The 21,075-nt window shown below is 36.0% G+C and overlaps 1 protein-coding gene and 1 long non-coding RNA gene across 8 annotated transcripts in view; one reads left to right on the top strand and one right to left on the bottom strand.

The window, feature by feature from the left end:
• KCNIP4 (potassium voltage-gated channel interacting protein 4) overlaps positions 1 to 21,075 on the bottom strand; it is a 429,982-nt gene that overhangs the window by 24,259 nt on the left and 384,648 nt on the right. The gene's annotated exons all lie outside the window — the stretch shown is intronic.
• The window catches only part of LOC118165636, a 25,539-nt gene continuing 5,005 nt past the window's right edge, over positions 542 to 21,075 (top strand). The window contains exons 1-2 of the long non-coding RNA XR_004750151.1: positions 542 to 1,531; positions 13,511 to 13,516. This is a non-coding gene — a long non-coding RNA (uncharacterized LOC118165636). The remainder of the gene's footprint in view (positions 1,532 to 13,510; positions 13,517 to 21,075) is intronic.

Raw genomic sequence — 21,075 nt, 5'->3', positions numbered from 1 at the left:
TCTTTTAAAAAAAAGCATTTATAAGAATATTGCAATGGGTGGACTCATTTTTACCACCAAATCAACACCCTTTTTAGACAAGAGGCAAACCGAAAAAGACAAAAAAGGAGAAACAGAGAAGTGTGGGAACAAAAATGAAGAGGAAAAAAGAAAAAACAAAAACAAAAACAAACAAACAAACAAAAAAACACAGATCAGAGTTTTGTCTGTAAAATAAACAATGTATGATGGATGAAGCTGTATTAGGAGCTTTGGAAATTTTACATATATTTTATTTATAGGTTATTGCATGTCAACTTCTGCATCCCATGTTTTATCTGCTGTCAGTGTTTGTTCTGCTTCATTTCAAATAAACATTAATGTCTATTCATTTAATTATTTCTGACTAACAATATTTTCTCTTTTTTGCGTGTACATCTATTCTGCCTGAAAATTTAAAATTTCCATAAGAATCACAGAATCACAGAATTTTCTAGGTTGGAAGAGACCTCAAGATCATCAAGTCCAACCTCTGACCTAACACTAACAGTCCCCACTAAACCATATCCCTAAGCTCTACAAGCACATAATATAATGGAAAATGATATATATAATTCTGAAATACCATGCATATGCTTTAAAGCTAATTCTAGCAAAACCCCCACAACCCAAACCCACAGTGGCTTTTCATAGTTCAGCCAGTTCCTAATTTTGCATTCAAGTATAGTAGGACATTGATCAAATCAACATGAAAATTTAAAAAATGGCCTTCATTTAATAACATAATGTAGGCCAAATTAATAATGAAATCCAGGCAAATATTAACCTCATGAAGTTCAACCTGAATCACAGTGCTCTACATCTGGGAAGGAATAGTCCCTTGTGCTGGTGCAAGCTGTGAAGTGGCTGGCTGAATGTCAACCCTGCCAAAAAGGATGTGGGGTGACAGTGGATATCAAGTTGCATATGAGCCAAGGAAAAATTTCTTACTGCGAATAAGACAAGCCAACCAATGGACCATGGCCAGCAGGCTGAGGGTGCTAGGGTCTCTGCTTGGCACAGTAAGGAGCACAGGCTCAGGTCCCTCCCAGGAATGGGGAGAAACTGAAGAGGGTTTAGCAGAAGGTCACAAAAGCTATCAGAATGGAGGGCATGTGGCCAATTAGAAGTCGAGAGAGCTGGGCTTGCTTAGTCTAGGTCAACGCTAAAGGATGAGCTAGTAGCAGCTTACCTGAAGGGCAGTAACAGATAAACAGCTAAACAGCTGGTAGGGGCAGACAATTTAACAGTGGCCACAGTCTGAGTTTTATGAGTTTTGTTGTCCTAACTGGATGTTAGGACAAACTTTTTCACGCTTATTGTACACTGAAGTGTGGTGATGTTTGAGATAGCCCCTAATTTCAGTGAGAATTTCTGCTGTTGAACAGCCTTGGCAGAGCTTTCTGCTTCCAAAGCTGCATCCCTGAAGTTCATTTAAATTTGCTGTATTTTTTATGTTCGTTGTAATTAAAGCATAGGCCATCTTATGTCTTTCATATTTGCAGAAAATTGAGTTGCAATACCAAATTAATTTCTCCCTCTTAGACATAAATTTTGCTTTTGGATTAAACACCTGTTTTTTTTCAGGAAAAAAAAAAAAAAAAGTATCTATCTGGTGTTTATCCAATGCCCATTGTTGTATACTTGACTTCCCATGGCAAGACATCAACAGCTATGTGGTAAAATTGCTCAGTAAAATTATCAGAAAACTATTAGTCAGTGTCATATCTAATAGAAACATTTTTTCTTAGTGTTGCTATGTTAATATCAGCAAATTTATACCTGAAATTTACAGTGTTTTTTTTCTAGGCTTATGGAAAATTTAACCACAAAAGAACTCAGACGATCTGCAAATTCATTGACTAGAGAATTTAGTACTATATAAATTATCTGGAACAAGCTCACTGACACTCAACGCACAAATTACTCCTGTCATGTTCTTTCTCTGAAAATAAAATGTGTGCCAAAAGTAGCACACATGAGGAACTAAGGTTACAAACAGTGCCTCCAAGGACTGAAATGATAGGGACTTTGGTGAAAGACATCTAACATAGTCTCACTATGGCTGGGAACTAAGAGAAAAACAGATAAATCTCACTCTGGAAGGGCCTCTTCACATCCTGGCACACATTGCTATTAACACTCCATTCCACATTACAGACTTTTCCTAGAATGGCTGTGTGTATCAGGTGTTATGTTTCGGCAGTTGAGCCAACCAGGTATTTGTAGCACAGATATGAGGCTAGATCCAAAAAGAATGAGCCTTATAAATCTTACCAACTGCCTCGTTCAAAACCTTAATCTGAATCTCTGACCCTCAATAGCCTCTATGCGTTTCGCCAACTCACTTCAGATAATAGTGGTCTTGCTCCTGACTGCTGCTATTTAGGTAACAGCTCTGTAGCAATGGGACCATGTGAAAAATAAAGCTGAATACCCAACAGCCAGAAGGGCAAGTGGTTAAAAAGCATAAGGGTGAGGGTGGGAGGAGCAAAGAAAAATAGAAAATGTTATCTCAGGCAGTGCCACATTTAAAAAAAATGTTTTTTGAGTTTGTTGAAATGACTAATGAGATTCTAAGTGCTGTAATGATTGAGCTTCTGGATCATTAAAAATGCATATATCTCATGTTTAGATGGGATAATTGGCTGAGCAGGGGTGGTAAACTTCTAGAGCAACAATGGCATCAAGAAGGTAATTTCAATGTCAAAGTTTCTGAGTTGTTCAATTTTCCTTAATTTGATACGTTTTAATTTTTGTTTGTTTGTTTGTTTTTTCCTCAGATGCACCAGTCCATTCAACTCAGCCCTGTCAAATGATGGAACCTGTCCCTAATAATTTCTGCATTCATCACACTCCAGTCTGCAGGGAGAGTTTTTCCTGGCTTGCTTTCTCTCAGTTCCTCTTTTCTCTTTACTCTTGCAATAGGATGCCAAGCCCTCTTTCACATATTTTCTGATTATTGGAAAGAGAGGTCTATCAAGTCATCTCTGAATCCCCACAACTCAAAATCTCCAGCTCATGTTCTCTTCCCTTTCACCAGGTCCTTCACAGACTTTAAGCATGTTTTCACCAAATATAACCCCATTTATCAGACATAACAGTGCAAAATCAAAATCAGAAGGCATCAAATGCAAGTTTTTGGTCAAACTACCAAAATCCCATCTCACATTTAAGAACAAACACATTCTATGAAAAGCATTAAAGAATATATTGTGCAATATTCTGTACTCCCAGTTTGTGTCAAAACTTGCCTTGTGCTGTTTCAGGAATATAACCTAGGAAAAGTATGCAGAGAGAGAACCCTCTTCTGAAAAACAAAATGAGCAAAACCAAAACCCAAATAACAACAAAGCAAACCAACAACAAAACCCACAGAACAGGTGCATTCAGGATTGCCAGCCTGAGGGAATGCAAGAAAGAGCAGAATGTTACATTGGTATGGCCCATTCCTGTGGTAAACAGGAAAACCCAGTGCACTCTCAGTAACTGCAATGGTTGTAGGCCATGAAAGAGGGTTGATATTAATTTGGCAAGCATATGCAATATAGAAAAAATAGTTACTCTTATCATCTTTGAGTAGTTTTCTTTAATGTCTAAATAAGAATGCATACTACCAACAAAAATAGTTTTTTATTTTGACTAGGTGTTCTGTTAGGTGTTTAATTGCAAATAATTAATGGCAGTGAAGCTGCACATCCATGCAGATGTTAGGAGAAGCTTATATATTAAGTTAGTCTAAGCAATCCCATAGCCTGCTGACACAGGAAGAAGAGAATTCAATGTCCACTGCAGCTTATTTCTCTAGGGTCACTGCAGGAACTGGATTTTTACAGTTTTACTATTCCTTGCTTATTTGAAATTTAGCTAACATCCAGCTGATATGACATAAAATGATTTAGTCATGTCTGCAGGAAATTGAATGCATGTCAAGCAGAGTAAAAAACACAAATGCAAGCTAGACTAAACTTGTTTATACTCAACAAAATTGTTTATATTTTATAATCATTTTGCTCCTGGCCGTATGCTGAATTTGTTAGCTTATGTTTGTAAAAGCACACCCACAAAGAAGCACAAGCACAATGGCAGTTTTTGAGCCCGGCTGCTGCAGTGTACATAAATATGTGCCTATATATATGAGCTGAGCTCCCTGCTCAGGCAGAGTGGGGAGCAGAATGAAGCTGTTGGTGCTGCCTGTGTTCGTGTGCCTGCTCTGGGTGTCTGCCCATGATCTGTGTGGCCAGCCATGTATGTATGTATGTATGTGGTGTCTACATGTGCTCTATGGGCATGTACTACTTCAGCCTTGCTGTTGGCTGGATTTGGAGACAGAGAGAGGTAACATCCTCTTCTCTCTCAGGCTGTTGAATCTGGCCTCATATTTTTCACTTAGCAAATATAATTCTTCCATGTGTTTTATTTACTATGCTTATATAATGCAATATGTATTATTCATATTCCATACATCGGTACTGTACTGATTTTACTTTGGAATACCTTCAGATTTAAAGATCTGTTTACCTAATGCCAATTGGGCTAAGACAAAGTTTTAACCACCCCTAAAATTCTGTGCTGTGAAAAAATAAGTTCCTACTTTATTGTCATTTAAACAAACAAAAAGCAATTTTGTAACTAATTTATCTATAATAAATATAAATCTATTTCATTATTTACATATTTATCAGGAATAATTTTCATTGCCTATTTATTTTTAAATGAGTGCTTGTGTGATTAACTTTATGTCCTGAAATTATTCTTAGAATACAGGGTTCAATTTTGATACTATATTTTTTCAGTAAACAGGCCAAACATAGAAGAAGTGATCTTTGTGACAAATGGGCTGGGGGGCATTACTGGAGTTCAGATCACATTATTGGGCACCATAGGAGAAACACCAAGAGCAGGAAGAAAAACAACATCTAACATAAATGAAATGATTTTAGAAGGACTTCAAAGCAGATGGTACAAACAAAATGAGGTTTGGGGGAAAAGAAGGGCTTGATTTCATTAAAGGAAAAGCAAGTGCAGTCTGAAAAATATCTCAAAAGATATACTTAAAAGCGTTGTTATGCACAAGCCTGTAAAGCAGCCTCAAAAAAAAAAAAAAAAAAAAAAAAAAGTAATTTCAGAGAAAACCTCTCTTGTAGTAGTTGAAATGTGGCTGAATAAACCACTGGAAATTAAGGCTGTGAAAATTAACCTGGGAATAGTTAGATAGTTCTGAAGACCTTTTTCTTTTTGATTAATACAGGTTTAAAATATCTCAGACAATCACATTTATGCCCTTTTTTTTTTTTTTTTTCCTTCCCTTCTAATTACATCTAGAAGAAGCAGTAACAGAAAAAAATAAAAATAAAGTGGGGTGAGGGGAGCAGCAGTTTTCGTGCCACAGTCAGATACCTCTAAGAGAGAGAAACGGATTCATGGAGATCGAACTATAAGCAAAGTATTGTCCATTAAGGTTTAGTAAAATTTCAAGGGGTTTCTTCTCCTAAGGATTAAAAGAAACCCTGTCTTTCTAATAGAGCATCATTTCTCTGAAACAGCTTCTTTGAGCCAGAGTCTTCTGAAGTGCAGTATTTTCAGTATTTTGGCTTCTCTTTTTGAAATTAGATGAATGACATCTAATTTCCTTTATATTGATTTATCATTCAACACTTCCACATCAAATGGGAGATTTGAGGAAGATTTTAGGAAATCAACATGTGTATGAGATAATTGCACTGACTGTAGAAGAGATACCTACTTTGGTTCTTTTGATCAGGCAATTATATTTTTCTCCCATCTGTGCTCCTCTTGAGCTTTGCTATTTCCCTACTATAAAACCCAGATTGTCAAATCACTGGGGGTGATAGGCAGGATGACATCTCAAATTCCTCACAAAGGATGAGAATTGTTTTTATTCTATTTTTACAGCTATCATTTTAGGGTCCGGTCCGGTCTATGATATGATGGACCATTTTTCTGACATTCCAAAACACTTATACTCCAAGGAACACAGAATTCCAGCACTTGCTGCTAACCTACACACAAAACTGTTTAAGTCCTATCTATTATTATAGAAAATGCTTTTCTACAGGAAAGTCTGTTGGCTTTCCAAGTCATTGCCGTGGACAGTGACAGCAAACAAAGACTGTATACCTGCTGACTTGAAATGGAGAGATGAGCAGAGGTAGGCTGCAGCAAAAGGGGTAGTAGCAGAGAATGAACATGTGTTGGAGGCTTCCTCATTGGTTGTGGCAACCACACATAGACAAAAAAATGGTGTTTTTATTTGTTTGTTTGTTTTGTTTTGTTTTCTGGGGGTGATCTGTGCAGGAGAAACTATAGAGCAGAGACTGCCAAGTTGTATAAATAGTTGTATCTCATACTAAAGACAAAAAAGACCCTCAGTGTAAATAAGAAAGTGTCATTTCCTTCCTTCTGCCAGACAAGGGAGTCCCCTCTGTAGTTTTAAATCGTCTTACACTGGTTTAATAGCTGGGTTACCAGCTACTCAAGCCAACAGATAGGTGTCTTCTTATTCATGCCAGTTACCCATAAACAGAGTATCAGTTAATTTTCTCAGAGAAAATAATTCTTTAAACATATCAGAATATTTACTCTAATCAATTTTCATATTTCATTGAATAATTAAAACATTTTGCTAGCTGTTCTAATGTTTTGAAATATTTATTTTAATGAATGAATTATTAACATTATTATTACTGATAAACAAAAAACTGTCAAGACAGTGTGTATCTGGGTATGCCAGAAACACCAGACATGGACTTATACAAGGACTTTTTCCCTGTTGAGCATAATTCATATTTCCTAATTACACTATATCTATTTAAAGTGAAAAACATACAAAGCGTAGGACAAAGTGTAGTTAAAACACAGTTATAGCTGAAGGAATTTCATATAATTTTTGTTCTCAAAATGCTTCCTGGAGTAAAATGAAGATTAATTGAAGCCTTTCCTGCTTTGTAGGAGTGCTGAAAGACCCGGTACATTATTATGTTGAGTACAGATGAAGATTCTCAAAAAATAGGAATTTTACAAGTCTAAAACACAAGATGTTTTTTTGTTGTTGTTGATTTTTTTTTTTCCCAAGTCATTCTTTATTATACTTCCTGAAATTACTCTTATGAAAAAAATAATTCTAAGGCCAGAATTCTTTTCATCTGTGGAATATTATCCCCAGTATGTACAACAATATGCTATATATATATGAATATGTTTGTAATGACCTATCTCTATCTGCCATGATGGATTTTCACTTATTTTCTCTAATGAAAATAAGTGAAACTTATTTGTGCTCAATTTAATTACATTGAAAACCACTGGTGTTTTTAATTTCAATTATCACTTCTACTTTTTGTGTTATCAGGAAAGGGACAGCTATTAATTTAACCTCCTGCCTATTGAAACTGAATTAGCTCTTGGTTGAGGTTTTTTTTTTTGTTGTTGTTGTTGGTGGTGGTGGTGGTTTTTTTTTTCTGATTAGATTTCTCATTTTTCTCAGATGTAGTCTATATATATATATATATATATAAAGTGCCTTCACAGCTCCTTTTCTTTATTGAAACAATTCTTGTTTTATATTTTTGAAAATAACTTCAGTGTAACCATATAGAAAAATGCTATATCATGGATAAACAGCGATGAATGCTGAAATGTGTTGATGAAATGGAAAAGGGTGTTTTTTGTGTGTGTGTGAAATCGTAAGGGATGGTTATCTCAGTTTTTTGTTGTGATCCCTGCTCTAAATCCTTCCTGTGAATTTGCCCATTTATGGTTACAGGTATAAAGCATAAGCAGTTTTTGCAGGAGGAGCTGGAATTGAGGAGCCATTCCCAAATGGAATGTCCTGATTATTGGGTCTAAAGGGATATCCTTCTTTTTGATTTTTCCTCCCTGAAAGTGCAGTATAATTTAGCTAATGGCTCATGGGGATAACATCACGGGTTGTTAAATTACCTTTTATTTCATGTATGCTGCAAACTTTTTGTTGCTCTGTAGCATCAACCTACAACTCATGGAAACCAGTGGACCTGAGAGCATCCAATATGACCTGACTGATCAGATCAGTCTCCATTGACATCCATTGATGAAATACATGTAAGAACTCTGTTCATGAACTCTGTTTACCTGTTCTCATCAGGTAAAACTCAATGCCTCTTGTTTGAATTTAGCCATCCGCATAAGAATTATGATAATGCTTCCCAATGGTACAGCAAAGATATACGAGGGTCTGAGGTGCCCACTACTTTAACAAACACAGGCCTCTCCCCACCCCCTGCTTACTATGGCAGTTCCAGAAGAAAACAAGCAGAAATGGAGGAACTGGCTCACATCCAGCATGTGTGACTTCACACTGTAAATAACAATCAACGCTTTGGCTGCTTCTCCCATGCAGTGGGCTAGATGCCAGCAGAGCTTTTAATCAGTACTGCTCTTTATTTAGCAGTGCCTGCTAACCACTGTAATTTTTAGTTTCCTATTATTAGCACTGGCAGTAAAACAACAGTAAACAACATGACTAAAGCTTTGAACTTAAAAGCTCACCCCAAAGCCTGACACACCAAAACTTTACAGATGAGTCCCTGGCATCTGAAAGGTGCTTACTGTTTCTGTCCTTGCTTGTCACTACAGGAGGGCATTTTACAATCCCGACTTCACACATAGGCAGGAGCTATAATTAAATTAAATGTAGCAGAACCCATGCTTCATCTGCTGAGTGGTGCAGTTTGTTGTAAACACTTGGCAAAGACAAAGTACTTCCACTCTTGGGACAAGCTGTATTTAGCCTGGCACTGTTTCATTCATTCTCATGTGAGCAGTTTTATCAAGTCCCTTCAAATCAGCTGAGTTCTCAGGTGAGAGCAGGAGAAATAGTCCCTCACCAGCCAATGCTAGTTGCCCAGGTTGCATTCCCTTAAACCTTGTCACGTAATATACTTGAATGGGATGAAAGACATCACCAGTCCCTACCAGTTGTCTAAGTACAGACCAGTTCCCTACTTTGAAATCATTATTTTATGTTTCTTACATGAGAGAGAAAATAGAATGTAGATAGAAGTTAGGAGCTCAGTTGATGCTTTTGTTGGTGCTCCTTAGAGACTGGAAAATGCATGGAGGATGAATCTGTACAAACAGCTTTTTGCTAAAGAGTCTGATGCTCTGATGTTAGCAGACTGGCATAATCTATCATTGTTACTAATATTTTATAATCATTACTGAAAATGAGAAAGCCTGAATTTAGCACAAAATATTTATGAAGCAACCTCAGTATGTTGGAGTTAGAACTATATTTTGTTTAAATCTCTTTCTGTTGTTTCTTTGTTAGTCAGTGGTTGATACTAAGTGTTGACACTGTTTTAATCATGAAATAAGAACACTCAGTTTTGCATTCCTGTGACACCTCTGCATGCAAGACATTTGGCTCCTAACTCATATTGTTTTAGTATTTTTCAGAGTGGTAGTTCTTTTTTTTTTTTTTTCTTTTTCTTTTTTTCTTTTTTTTTTTTTTTTCTTTTAAAGACATGCAGTGGTAAAGGCAGACAGATCAATATTTGGTTAGTGCTAGCTATGATGAAAAACACTGAGGAATTTCAGCTCCTACAGAATCCTGTCAGCTTGCAGAAACGGCAAAGAGCATGAAAGTCAAGGGGGAGTAGGTTAGGAACTGGAAATCAAACATTGTATTCATTATTTGTATTATATATAGTAATACATTCATCCTTTAACAAAGGTTTTTGCTTTCTCTGCTACCAACACTTTCTTGTAAAAGAGCCTCAGCATTACACACATAAGAACAGAATTGCTTACCTACATAAATGTTTACAAAACTGATCTTGAAGTTGGCATAAATAAGACCGGATTCACCAAGTAAGGTGGTGAAAATCAAACCCTATTGAAGGGCAGTGAAATATATGAAGCTTCTGTGTTTGAGATGGATGTGGTCCATAGGAAGAAATGCTTCTTCCCAATTAACAATTTGAGGGCCTTGTACCTTGTCCTGGAGGCTTTCTGGCATTCAATGTCTGCCATGTGTTCCATGTCACAAAATATCACGTGCACTTGTCCAACATGCCGCACACCACACTGTGTTGGGTCTGTCTGGGATGGAGTCACCTTTCCCTGCAGCAGCCCACACAGTGCTGTGCTCTGCACTCATAGCTGGAACAGCACTGGTATCACTCCAGTGTTGTGTCTATTGCTGCATAGTGCTGGCACAACATCAGAACTCCTTCCAGGCCCCCAAGAGCCAGCAGGCTGGGGGTGGGCAATTGATGGGGAGGGGACATCACCAGGGCAGCTGACCTAAACCAACCAAAGGGATATTCCATAACACCTGATGTCACACTGAGCAATAAAAGGGGGGCTCTCATGGGGGAGGGTCTCTTCTGAACAACCGGTACGCGTTTTGAGGCCCTGCTTCCCGGGACGTGGCCGAACATCGCTCGTTGATGGGAAGTAGAGAATAACTTTTTTTTCTTTCTCTCTGTGCTTCCGCGCGGCCTTGTTGTTTCTTTTGTTTCTCTTTCTCCCCATTCCCCTTTCCTTAATTAAATCATTCTCATCTCAAACCTCAAGCTCTTTGTGTTGTCTTTTCTCCCCCTTCCTCTTTGAGGAGGGGAGGAGTGAGAGAGCGGTTGTGGTGGAGCTCGGCTGCCCACTCGAGTAAAACCATCACAGTCCTTTTTGGCGCCCAACGTGGGGCACGAGGGTTGAGATAACCGTAGAATTGATTAAAGTAACTCCACCTAACGTACTTGCTAGTCACAATGTTTGGCTTGCTGTTAATATTCTCCTGTATGACTATGTTGTACGTACATTTCCTTTATTCTGTTATCCAAAGAGGTCATCTCCAGAGTATGGAGATGTACCTTATTAGTAGAGTAGTGCTGTTCATGGTAATCATGGAAGGACCATAGTAGGCTTCATGGCAAGGATTTGGGACATGAATCTAAATGCCTTTGAGAAACAGGAATGAACAGCATTGCTACTTACAGATGAGATATTGTTTCTATAATTCAGTAAAAGACATGACAAAAACATCAGAATGCAATTTAAAGTTTAGTCAGAAATATAAACTAATAACATTTTTTTTTTTAGCACGGCAAAAAATCTAAGTAAGCTACATAAATCAATCTCCTCTAGATTGTTCTGAAGACTCCACTAGTCTTAGATAGTGGATAGTCTCCATAGTTAGATACTTGAAACATATTTGTTTTTTGGTAGCCTTTCTAAAATTTGTCAAGTAAGTCAAATCACTGGAATTGAATGCTGAGATAAACCTAAATAAATGGTGATGGATATTTGCTGGGATATTTTTGTGAAAATGAACAGCTTAGAAAAGTATAAAAGAAGCTGAAGATGTCCCAGTTAGAACAGACAAAGGAAAAAGATAACTAGAGAATCAGACATATCTGAAAAAGAGTTATGTGTTATACAGGGTAGGCCTAAGAGAGATTTTATTTCTCATAGTGGTATCAGTCCTTTAGGAGATACACTGAGGATGAAATTGTTTGGCATAAAAACTTCTTGCAAAACCTGCCAAGTTTAAGGAACATAAAACCATAAAACTTTTCTCTGTTCCATAGCTGCAGCTTCCGCAGTTGTTCTGCAGAACAAAATAAAATAAAATAAAATAAAATAAAATAAAATAAAATAAAAAGACTTTTACAGCTTTTACAGCTTGGGCTCCATTACAAGGGATAGTACTACATCTTTGGTGCGGTGGAGCAGATGCTGTATGACTTGATTTCATTTTTTCAACAGTACTGGAAATGCAATGGATATTTTGGAAATCAAATTCAGTGTTGTTATTTGATCAAGTCTGAGGGACAATTATGAGTCAGCTTCGAAGAACTATACTTCTTAAAGATAAGAAATAAAAAAAAAATAATAATAATGATCCCTGAGCATAAGCTTATAGCCAGTTCATGACGTGTTTAGTGATGAAACAGTTACGTTAATTGAAAAGAGATGGGTTTCAGTGTTAGGATCCTAATTAGATCTTTGCTGGGAGATGGAGGAAAACTTCCTAGAGGGCCTTGAGGTTTCCCAAAAGCTGCTGCTTCTGAATGGAGAAGACATCTTGTTTGCAGGTCCTGTGTTTAATGACTGAGAACTCTGAAGAAGCCCAGCATGCTTCCACTTGAACTGCGGCAATATCTTGATGTGTAGTCTGTCATGAAAGAAAAAATTATTCTGAAGAAACCAGTACAAGCATCATATTTTTTCCAGCAAGGGGCAACAGGGACAGGTGCTTGTTTATCTACTGGTAAAAAATAAAATAGAATTAGACTACATGCGGGTGTTTCCTCAGGGGCATATCTTCCACTGGAAATAGACTGGAAGATTTTTGAGCCAATTACCACTAAATTATGGTTGTCTGACAGACTGAAAGAATGTGGGGTTCTTTTCATCACAAACAGATAAAACAATGAAGGACAAATCAGCTGAACAAAACAGTAACAGCCACTTTTCTATCTGCAGCTCTGGAATCCCTGAGAAGACATTCTTATAGTGAAAAACACATGAAGAAAATTTTAAAATATATATTAAATCTTCATCACATTTAGGCATATTCCATTAAAATCAATGAAGATTTACCACTGACTTTAAAAGAGGCAGGTTTTTTATTCTAGAAGAATAAAATTATAAATTCAGGAGCTAAATGTTACAAGTATCCAGAACTATCTGTAGGGGTTGTAAAAAGCAGCTAATCAAAACTTTCATTAATCTTTGGTGTCAAGATGAATTTAATTTTGCATTTGCTTGAATATCACTGTTGTTTGATGCTGTGCCACTCTCCTTTTCTGTCTTGTTCTGGAGGAAAGTAACAAGCATTGCTGGTTTAAAAATTTGTTAATAGTAATGATTCACCCACTTGGCTGTGATTTTTACTGGTGACTCATTATTCTGGATCTGGAGAACCACTTGGGTTGGAAGGGACCCTAAAGCTCATCTAGTTCCAACCCTCCTGCCATGGGCAAGGATGCCAAACACTAGACCAGGTTGCTCAGGGCCTCATCCAATCTGGTTTTGAACACCTCCAGGGAAGGGGCATCCACAGCTTTTCTGGGCAACCTGTTCTAGTGCCTCAGCACTTTCTGAGTGAAGAATTTCCTCCTATCATCTAATCTAAATCTCCCCTCTTCTAGTTTAAAAATGTTACCCCTTGTTCTCTCATTGTCTGCCTAAGCAAAAATTTGCTCTCCATCTTTTTTATAAGCCCCCTTTAAATATTGAAAAGCTGCAATAAGGTCCAAAGCTACATATTGATCCAAATATGCAAAAGCTGCATAGTGATCCAAAGCTCAGTAGCCTGGACAGTACATTTCCTGTTCACCTAGGTCCATTGGTTGCTGCTGATAAATATGACCTCATATTGATATCTACAACTGCTGATAAATAGCTGACCAAGGACAAATAGTGTTATATCCAGGTACTGCAGGATCAGTTATAAAAATTATTCTTGACACATGTTTTTTGTGAGGCCACAGTAATGCTGGTGCATGTTGGAAATGGTATATGGAGCAAGTAAATCACCATTAGAAATACCATGTTGAGTGTCCTATATCAGTTTTTTGTTGTTGTTGTTGTTTGTTTGTTTGTTTGTTTTTGACATAAGATTACTGTTGTTTCCAGTCGATAGATATGGAGCTTGGCTGGGGAGTGTGTTCATTGCTCAAATATACTGTCCACAGAACACACATTTCACTCTTAATGCAGAGGAATTCAGCCTTCATTTTTCTCTCCTGTAAGGATGAACTTTGCTGTCTCCAGCTCCTGGGAAAGTTCAGTTTCCCACAGTCAACAGCCTCCCTACTGCTGCTCCCCACTTTGTTCCCAGGATGTGTTTGAGGAAGCTTTGATCAAAGGCTGAGAAGCAATCTCTCAGATAGCCAGGGACACTAAAAGGTTTTGGCTGTCAGAGCAGAGACATTAAATTAGCCAGTTGTCAATGTGGAGCCCATGCAGGCAGTGAAGTACTAGTATAATGTGCTCTTGCAACCCAGAAGGCTTTTTAGTGGGTAGTTAGGGTTTTAAAATTGCATGGCAGTTAATAAGCCAGCTGGAGAGCCAAAATGCTAGTGTTTTTAGATTTGTAGCTTCATGCTGTGTTTACTGAATCACTCTGTCTTCTGCATTATTGGTTCCTATTTCTTCTGTTACACTCACTGTATCCAAAGTTTTTTAACTATATTTCACAATGGAATTGATTGGGTTGAATAAATTCCCTTTCTTGAAAATTAACACGAGAATCATTCACATAATCTGATAATATAATCCATACAAATGTCCAGCTGATGTAAAGAATGTTGGATCTGCTAGAAACTGGATTTCAGATCTTCCCTCAAATGCAGAGGTAGCAGAGGTAGATTGGTCCATGATGTGTGATATTCTTCCATGGCACTACAATACTTGACCCTGATGCTTTGGCATTAGTTATTTGCTGTTTTATTTGAAGATTTATCACTGTCTATTTTTAGGACAGATGTAGATCAAAGATTTTTTTTTTTTTAATTTCTTATAAAAAATTATTCTGTAAAAAAAAAAAAAAAAAAGACAAAAGACTCGTGATATTTTCAGTGTTTTCTGGCAAAGATTAGACATTGTTGATTTGGTAAAAATTGACCAGGAATTTAAACAGGCAAAAATGATAAAGATTCAAAATTATTTGAAAATTCCTGGCACACAGAACAGATCCATGAGTTCAGCAAAATAAGTAAATAAATAAATAAATAAAATTATATGTAAAGTTTTGAAGTAATCAGGACACAAATGTTTGAACTGTACCATCCAGAAATATCACATGAACATGTATTTATTCCCTGTTCTTTTATTTTGCAGGCTTAGCATGCTCATTTAAAAATATTTGTGTCCAATCAGAGTCCCTGAATTACATTTTAACAGGGAGATAACTTGGTACAGGATTTAATACTGAATTATCTTGTTTTATATAAAAAACTCTTTGCAAAGATGAAAAGCAGTAGCAAGAAATTTTAATACTTTTGAACACTGTTTTCTCAGCTGAAAAATTCATTCACTAAAACTTTGTTTGTAGCTGTTACAGTTACTACTCATCCCCCTTCATGAAGAAAAGGGGACAGGTAGAAGAAACAAGAATAAAAGGTGTCTCCTTCCTACATTTTAAAATGCCAACATTCTCACTGGTGCATTGCACTAAATTTAACATCTCTAATGTTAGTGATGATGCAGAAACAATGATTCAATAATTTTGTGTAACTCAAGTAACAAGCTTTGTATCACAGTCCAGATGCAGCAAAAAGTACCTGCATTGAGCTGTAGCCAAAAGATATTTTGTCGGTCATACTCCAATACATAAACATTTATATTCATTGGATCCACGTGAAAACTCTGTGGCAGAAAACAGCTTTGCTGGTAGCTGTTTTTTGTTAAGCAGCTGGCTAGCAGTCAGAAAGTATATACTGCACATAAAGTGTCAGCCTGGCATGACCGATGTTATGCCTTATGGTGAGCTCCATTAAGATCACACCAGAGCAATCAGCCACAGGAAAGGGCATTGCCAGTTTCAAATAGGAGGGGGGGGTGTGTGTGTGTGTGTATGTGTGTGAAGCACACAGAGCAATACAATCCCCAAAAAATATATTTAAAAAGACTCATTTGGAATAATAGAGGTATTCTGCACTCTGCACTGCTATTGATATTGGGCGTTTAAAATCATGCTTTTTTTATATGGTTTATTTCTGACTTAGGACCTACATTTTTTCAGAGATAACTCAGAAGTAAGCAATCACTATTATGAAGACAGTCTTTGGTGTGCTAGATGACAGTTTTTCCCTAGTGAACACAACATGAAGTACCTCCATGAACAGCAGTAAGTCATGAGATGAATAGAAGTGCAGGGAATGAGTTCATTATTAACTTTCAAAAAGAAGATTTCAGTCTCTGCCAGCAACCGTGAGACTAATTGAAATGAGTATCTCCACTGAACGCATTAAGGTCTCTCAATCTGTGATGACTGACATCTATACACTTGGTCTGTCAAACTCTAACTCCAAATTATTTTTACTCATATTTGAAGAGGTTCAAGTTTCTCCTAACTCTTGAAGGAAATATAAAATGAATGTAGGCATTACTTATTGCTGCGTTTGTTAAAAGATTTTCACATAATCTTGTTTGAAATATAGAAAAGTTCCCTATAAAGCACTACTATGAATGCCAGTGCTTTCAAAACAACTTCTACCCTGGCAAGTTATTATTATTATTATTATTATTATTTTAAGTCTTTCTTCAGTCACCTAAAACTAAGAAAATAAATGATCTGAAGCCACAACTGATAAATAACAATGCTAGTAAAGATAAATAAATGAATAAATAAATGGGGCTATGAGCATTATACACATCTTCAATAACTATCCCTGGATAGATAAAGATAATTTACAGAACTGTTTTGTGACAGCAAACAGGTTGTCCAGCTTGTAGGTTTTACTTCCTTGGAGTTTCATTATACTGCTGTCTACTATTTAGATTTTTTCAGCTGAGAAAGACAGTTTTCTAACAGCGGTAGATATTAATTTTCAGTTTGAATTATTACTATCTGATTTTATAGTAAGATTCAGAACTTCCTTTATTTTATTATGCTTTATTGGTGTTCCTATATAACAAACTTAACAATGATGTTAAATTTGTTAAAAGCATGAGACACATAATGTACCTTCCAGGTGTCATCACTGAGTCTACTTGAAAAGACAAGTTATTGGTGTTCCTTTGCATATACACCCTCTTCATGTCCACAGTGCTGTTGTTTGTGAAGAGGCATCAGCACCTCTACAAAAAGTTTCAGCACAATGGACAAGTTTTGGGCAGTTACCCAGTAGTATAAGACAAGACCCAAAATATTTTGTGATTCTATGATAATATTATTATGTTGTCTTTTCCCCTTGTTATGCTTTTGAACAGGTGATAAATGCTAATTAAAGAAGCAAGGAAAATAGAATGGACATCCCAAATCTGTTTGATTCATCATCCAGGTTTTCAAACTTTGTACATTCCACTTCCGCCCCCCCCCCCCCCACTCCCCTTTTCTTTTACAGTAGAACACCTATCAGCTTTTAGTGCTTGGCAAATACAGTGCACTTTTTTCACTTGTATAAAATAAATTCTAATCAATACATTGATTATCTTGGAATCTGCAAGACAAAAGTGGAAGACAGAAGTGTACTTCTCCATTAGTCATAGAGCAGAGCTCCATGTGCAAACAGAATAGCTATAAAAAGTCATCTCTGCATTGGACACTTTTGTCATACTTCCTTTCTTACCAAGTGTGTTCCAGTTATGATGAGCAAAACAAATACATTTAGTGTTCTCGGAACATCAAGTATATATGAAAGATTAAACCAGTCTGAAAACGTTAACTTCAGTACCTCAAAACTACATTGAGGTATTTCAGTTTTTGCACAAGATAGCACTTATACTGCAAAATGCACAGCATATATCTATCTAACCTTCATCCTCAAATATTAAAAAAAAAAAAAAAAAAAAAAAGAAATGGTGGAGAAATAATTTTTCAATTAAAACAATTTTTATTCAGTGGTGCTATTAATTTTTCTCGTCTAAATCTCAGTTACTTTAACCAAAATTATATTTTTTCACTCACTTTCTAAACTCTCCCTACATGGAAAGATGCTCTAATTATGAGGCTGTTATATGAAATGCAGATGAAACTAGCTTGTTACTTCAGGCACCTGGTGTCAGCAGATCACTTTAGCTTATGAAGGTGCTTAATCTAACTTATAAGCTTTGGAGAAGGATATAAATTCAGATAAATGTTTGTATCTGGCATATTTTAGAAGCCAACCTAAATGACTTCCTTGGCAGCCTGAAGGCTTTCTTAAATACAGTTCATGGGCTCTACTTTTGAAAAAAATTACTGTAGTGGGAGCTGATGTTAAACTTAATCTTTCTAGACCATACAACTGGGCCTAGCGCAGGCCATTTAAGAGGGCTTTAAATACATAATATGAACGATAATCATATGAGGTCTAGAGCGTGGGATTTAAGATCAGCATCAAAACTTTGAATTTTACTCCTTTGTTGGCTAATATGATGATAAAAGATGCTATCTCAACAATCTTAAAATCGATTTTAATGTCAGAATGCCAACACTACGTAGATAAAAAAAGTAATATCAAACATGAGCATAGATCACCATAGATCTCAATTTATACAGATTTTATTTATTGTGGAGACTTTTTCCTGCTAAGAATGTGAAAATTCACTCTGTACGTGCATTGAGGTTTTGAGGGAATTGGGTTGACATATAGAATGCAGAAACAGCAATTAGTTTCAAACAGTTAGCTAATCTTATGTATTAAAGTACTCATCCAACATGAATGTGGGCAGTTCAGATCACAAATCGTAGAATTGTTCACTGGAGGAGGCCTCTGAGGGTCATCTAGTCAAACTTATCAAAAATATCCTGTAAATATTTTTACAGTTGGGTATTTAAATATACATTAGATGGTTAACCTTAGATGGTTAACCTCAGAGGACATGAACCTTATGCTTTTATTTCCTCCTCATTAAATTGGAAATATACTTTATTACATTAAAAAAAAAAGTTCTTTTTCTCACTTATTTTTTCTAAGATGCTAGCAGATGAACAAACAAAAGAGAAGGATTTTTTTTTTTTTTCTGAAAATGTCAATAAGAATAGTTGTACCTTATCACACAAACTCTTGAATGCTCTATGCAATCAATCAATGAGTGTTACAACCTGAAAAATGAGCTGTCATTAAACTGTCTGAGAGTCAGAAATGCAACACACAGTATTACAATTCTAATTGAAACTGAAAAATCTTTGAATAAATTAGCATATTTTGAGTTATGCATTTAAGTATCTTTACATGGATGTGTAGTATGATGGGAGGAACCCATCTGTGAGTGTAACATTATCAGAGCTATTTTCTTACTCTCGTTTGCCTCATTTACTAACAGTAATAAGAAAGAAGAGTATCTTAGAAATAATGTTTTCCCAATGAATGTCACAAATATAGAGCTGTCTGTTTAAAACTACAGTATGCATTCAGGGACATTTTTATGCATTCAGAATTACAATTTATACTTTCTCTGATATACTGCTGGGTAAGATAAATGTTCATCAAAATAGGAAAGCCTAACAGTTTCCCAATGCGATATTCTACAATTTTTTTGATGAGAATAATCAACCAAAATTAAAAGATTGTTAACATTTAGGTTTAGAACAGGAACATCTTTTGTGCAACAAAAGCATTTCCTAAGTATTTTTAAAATTAAAATGTGCTGTATCTCAGGGACATTTTTAAACTGTGAGAAACCTATCAATGGACAAAAGAGAAAGAAGGACCACATGTTGAGTGCATGCTTGATAGTCTATGCAATTTATTGTGAAGTACCACTTGTACTAGGTCTGCCACAGAGCCATTGGTTTGAAAGGTTAATGACTGCAGCAATCACAATTTCAATTTATATGAAATGGGATGACAGGAAGCCAAATACAAAATGGAGGGGTCCCACTGTGATGGCAGCTGAGAAACAATTCATCAACAAAAGTGCAAGAACATTGTAAAACCAGAGTGTGAGGGACAATGTTCTGAGCATGGGGAGGGCTTAGGGCTTCCGGTAAGATCATTTATTGATGATAGTATAGAATCATTAAAATGGCTAAATTTTTGAATATGGGCATAAGTTCTCCTTTCATACTTTTCCTTATAATAGGAAAGGTCATCCCTGTTTCAGAACAGACATCCTAGAATTGGGCAGGATTTAGGAAAGTCAGCAGGTTGGAGTGGGTTATGTACAATGAGAGTTTATATGGACAAAAAGGTTTTAGTTAGGAAAAGAAGCGACTAAGTAATAAATGTGATTGAGATGTGTGAAATAATAAATATCTAGAAGTAATGGTTTTCATAGAAGAAATACTATAGATATCTTATTAAAATAAAAGGAAGAAGCATATGAAATATGCATGAATTATTTTTCAGAGAAAGCATAATTAAGGTATAGACCTAAATTTGGTTAAAATATGTAAAATAAAAAGATGCAGATATAACCTTCAGCACAATAAATATTTCAGTAGCAGAATGCCAGGTGACAGAACAGTATTTTAGGGGATTTATAAACCTAAACTTCCCTTATCCTTACACTTTTCTTTATTTGTCACTGTTGAAAACAGTATACTGTGGCAGAGGGACGTAGTGCTGCTTTTCTTGTATTTCATTAGTTGTTTTATTTTATCATGAATGGGACCTGTTTCCTCCTGCCATGCTTGCATAAAAACAGAGGGAAAATGTGCATACTAGAAAGGCTGTGGAAAACACACAGAAAGAGATGTGAATTTTCTTATTCTTTACTTGCTGACACACCTACAGCACTAAACATTATAATATAGAGATATTGAAGTTATTCAGAAAGAAATGTCAATTATGAAATTATATATACTCTCACTATAGTATGTATGGAGTATCATCCTTTCCATATCTTATTTTTTATTTTCATTTTTATTATTAATATTACAGATACTTTATCTCCTGGTAGTATTACAGCTTAGCTATTTAAAGTCTTGTGGGTTTTAGGCTCTCTATAAGGAGATTCTTGCTGTCTTTTCATTCTGTAAAGAGATAGGTAATCTGAGAATTTATAGAGAGGAAAACAGTGCCTGAAACCAGTAGTGTTTACTGGTAAAATAACAACTTTAACTGAAAGAGTAGAACTATCTTAACTCTTACACAATGATTCCACATATTAAGTGATGAAATAGCAATAATTATTTTATAATTTATCAGAGGTACAATTATGGACCAGAAAAAATGCATGCATAATTCTGTTTCATATCAAAGTACATGTAATAACTATGCCAGGTGATGTTATCTATGCTGCCTTTAGGACCCCAGCTCTGCATGACAGCTCTCTTGAGCCCCTGTCAATGCAATGCTGAAGCTACAGTAATTTAAATTAATGCCTTAATTTAAACTTAAATTAATATCTTTTTTCTTTTCTTTTCTTTTCTTTTCTTTTCTTTTCTTTTCTTTTCTT

This window comes from Oxyura jamaicensis, chromosome 4, assembly GCF_011077185.1.
Source record: "Oxyura jamaicensis isolate SHBP4307 breed ruddy duck chromosome 4, BPBGC_Ojam_1.0, whole genome shotgun sequence".
NCBI lineage: Eukaryota > Metazoa > Chordata > Aves > Anseriformes > Anatidae > Oxyura > Oxyura jamaicensis.
The sequence above is the reverse complement of the archived record's forward strand: the minus strand, read 5'-3'. Positions and strand labels throughout refer to the sequence as shown.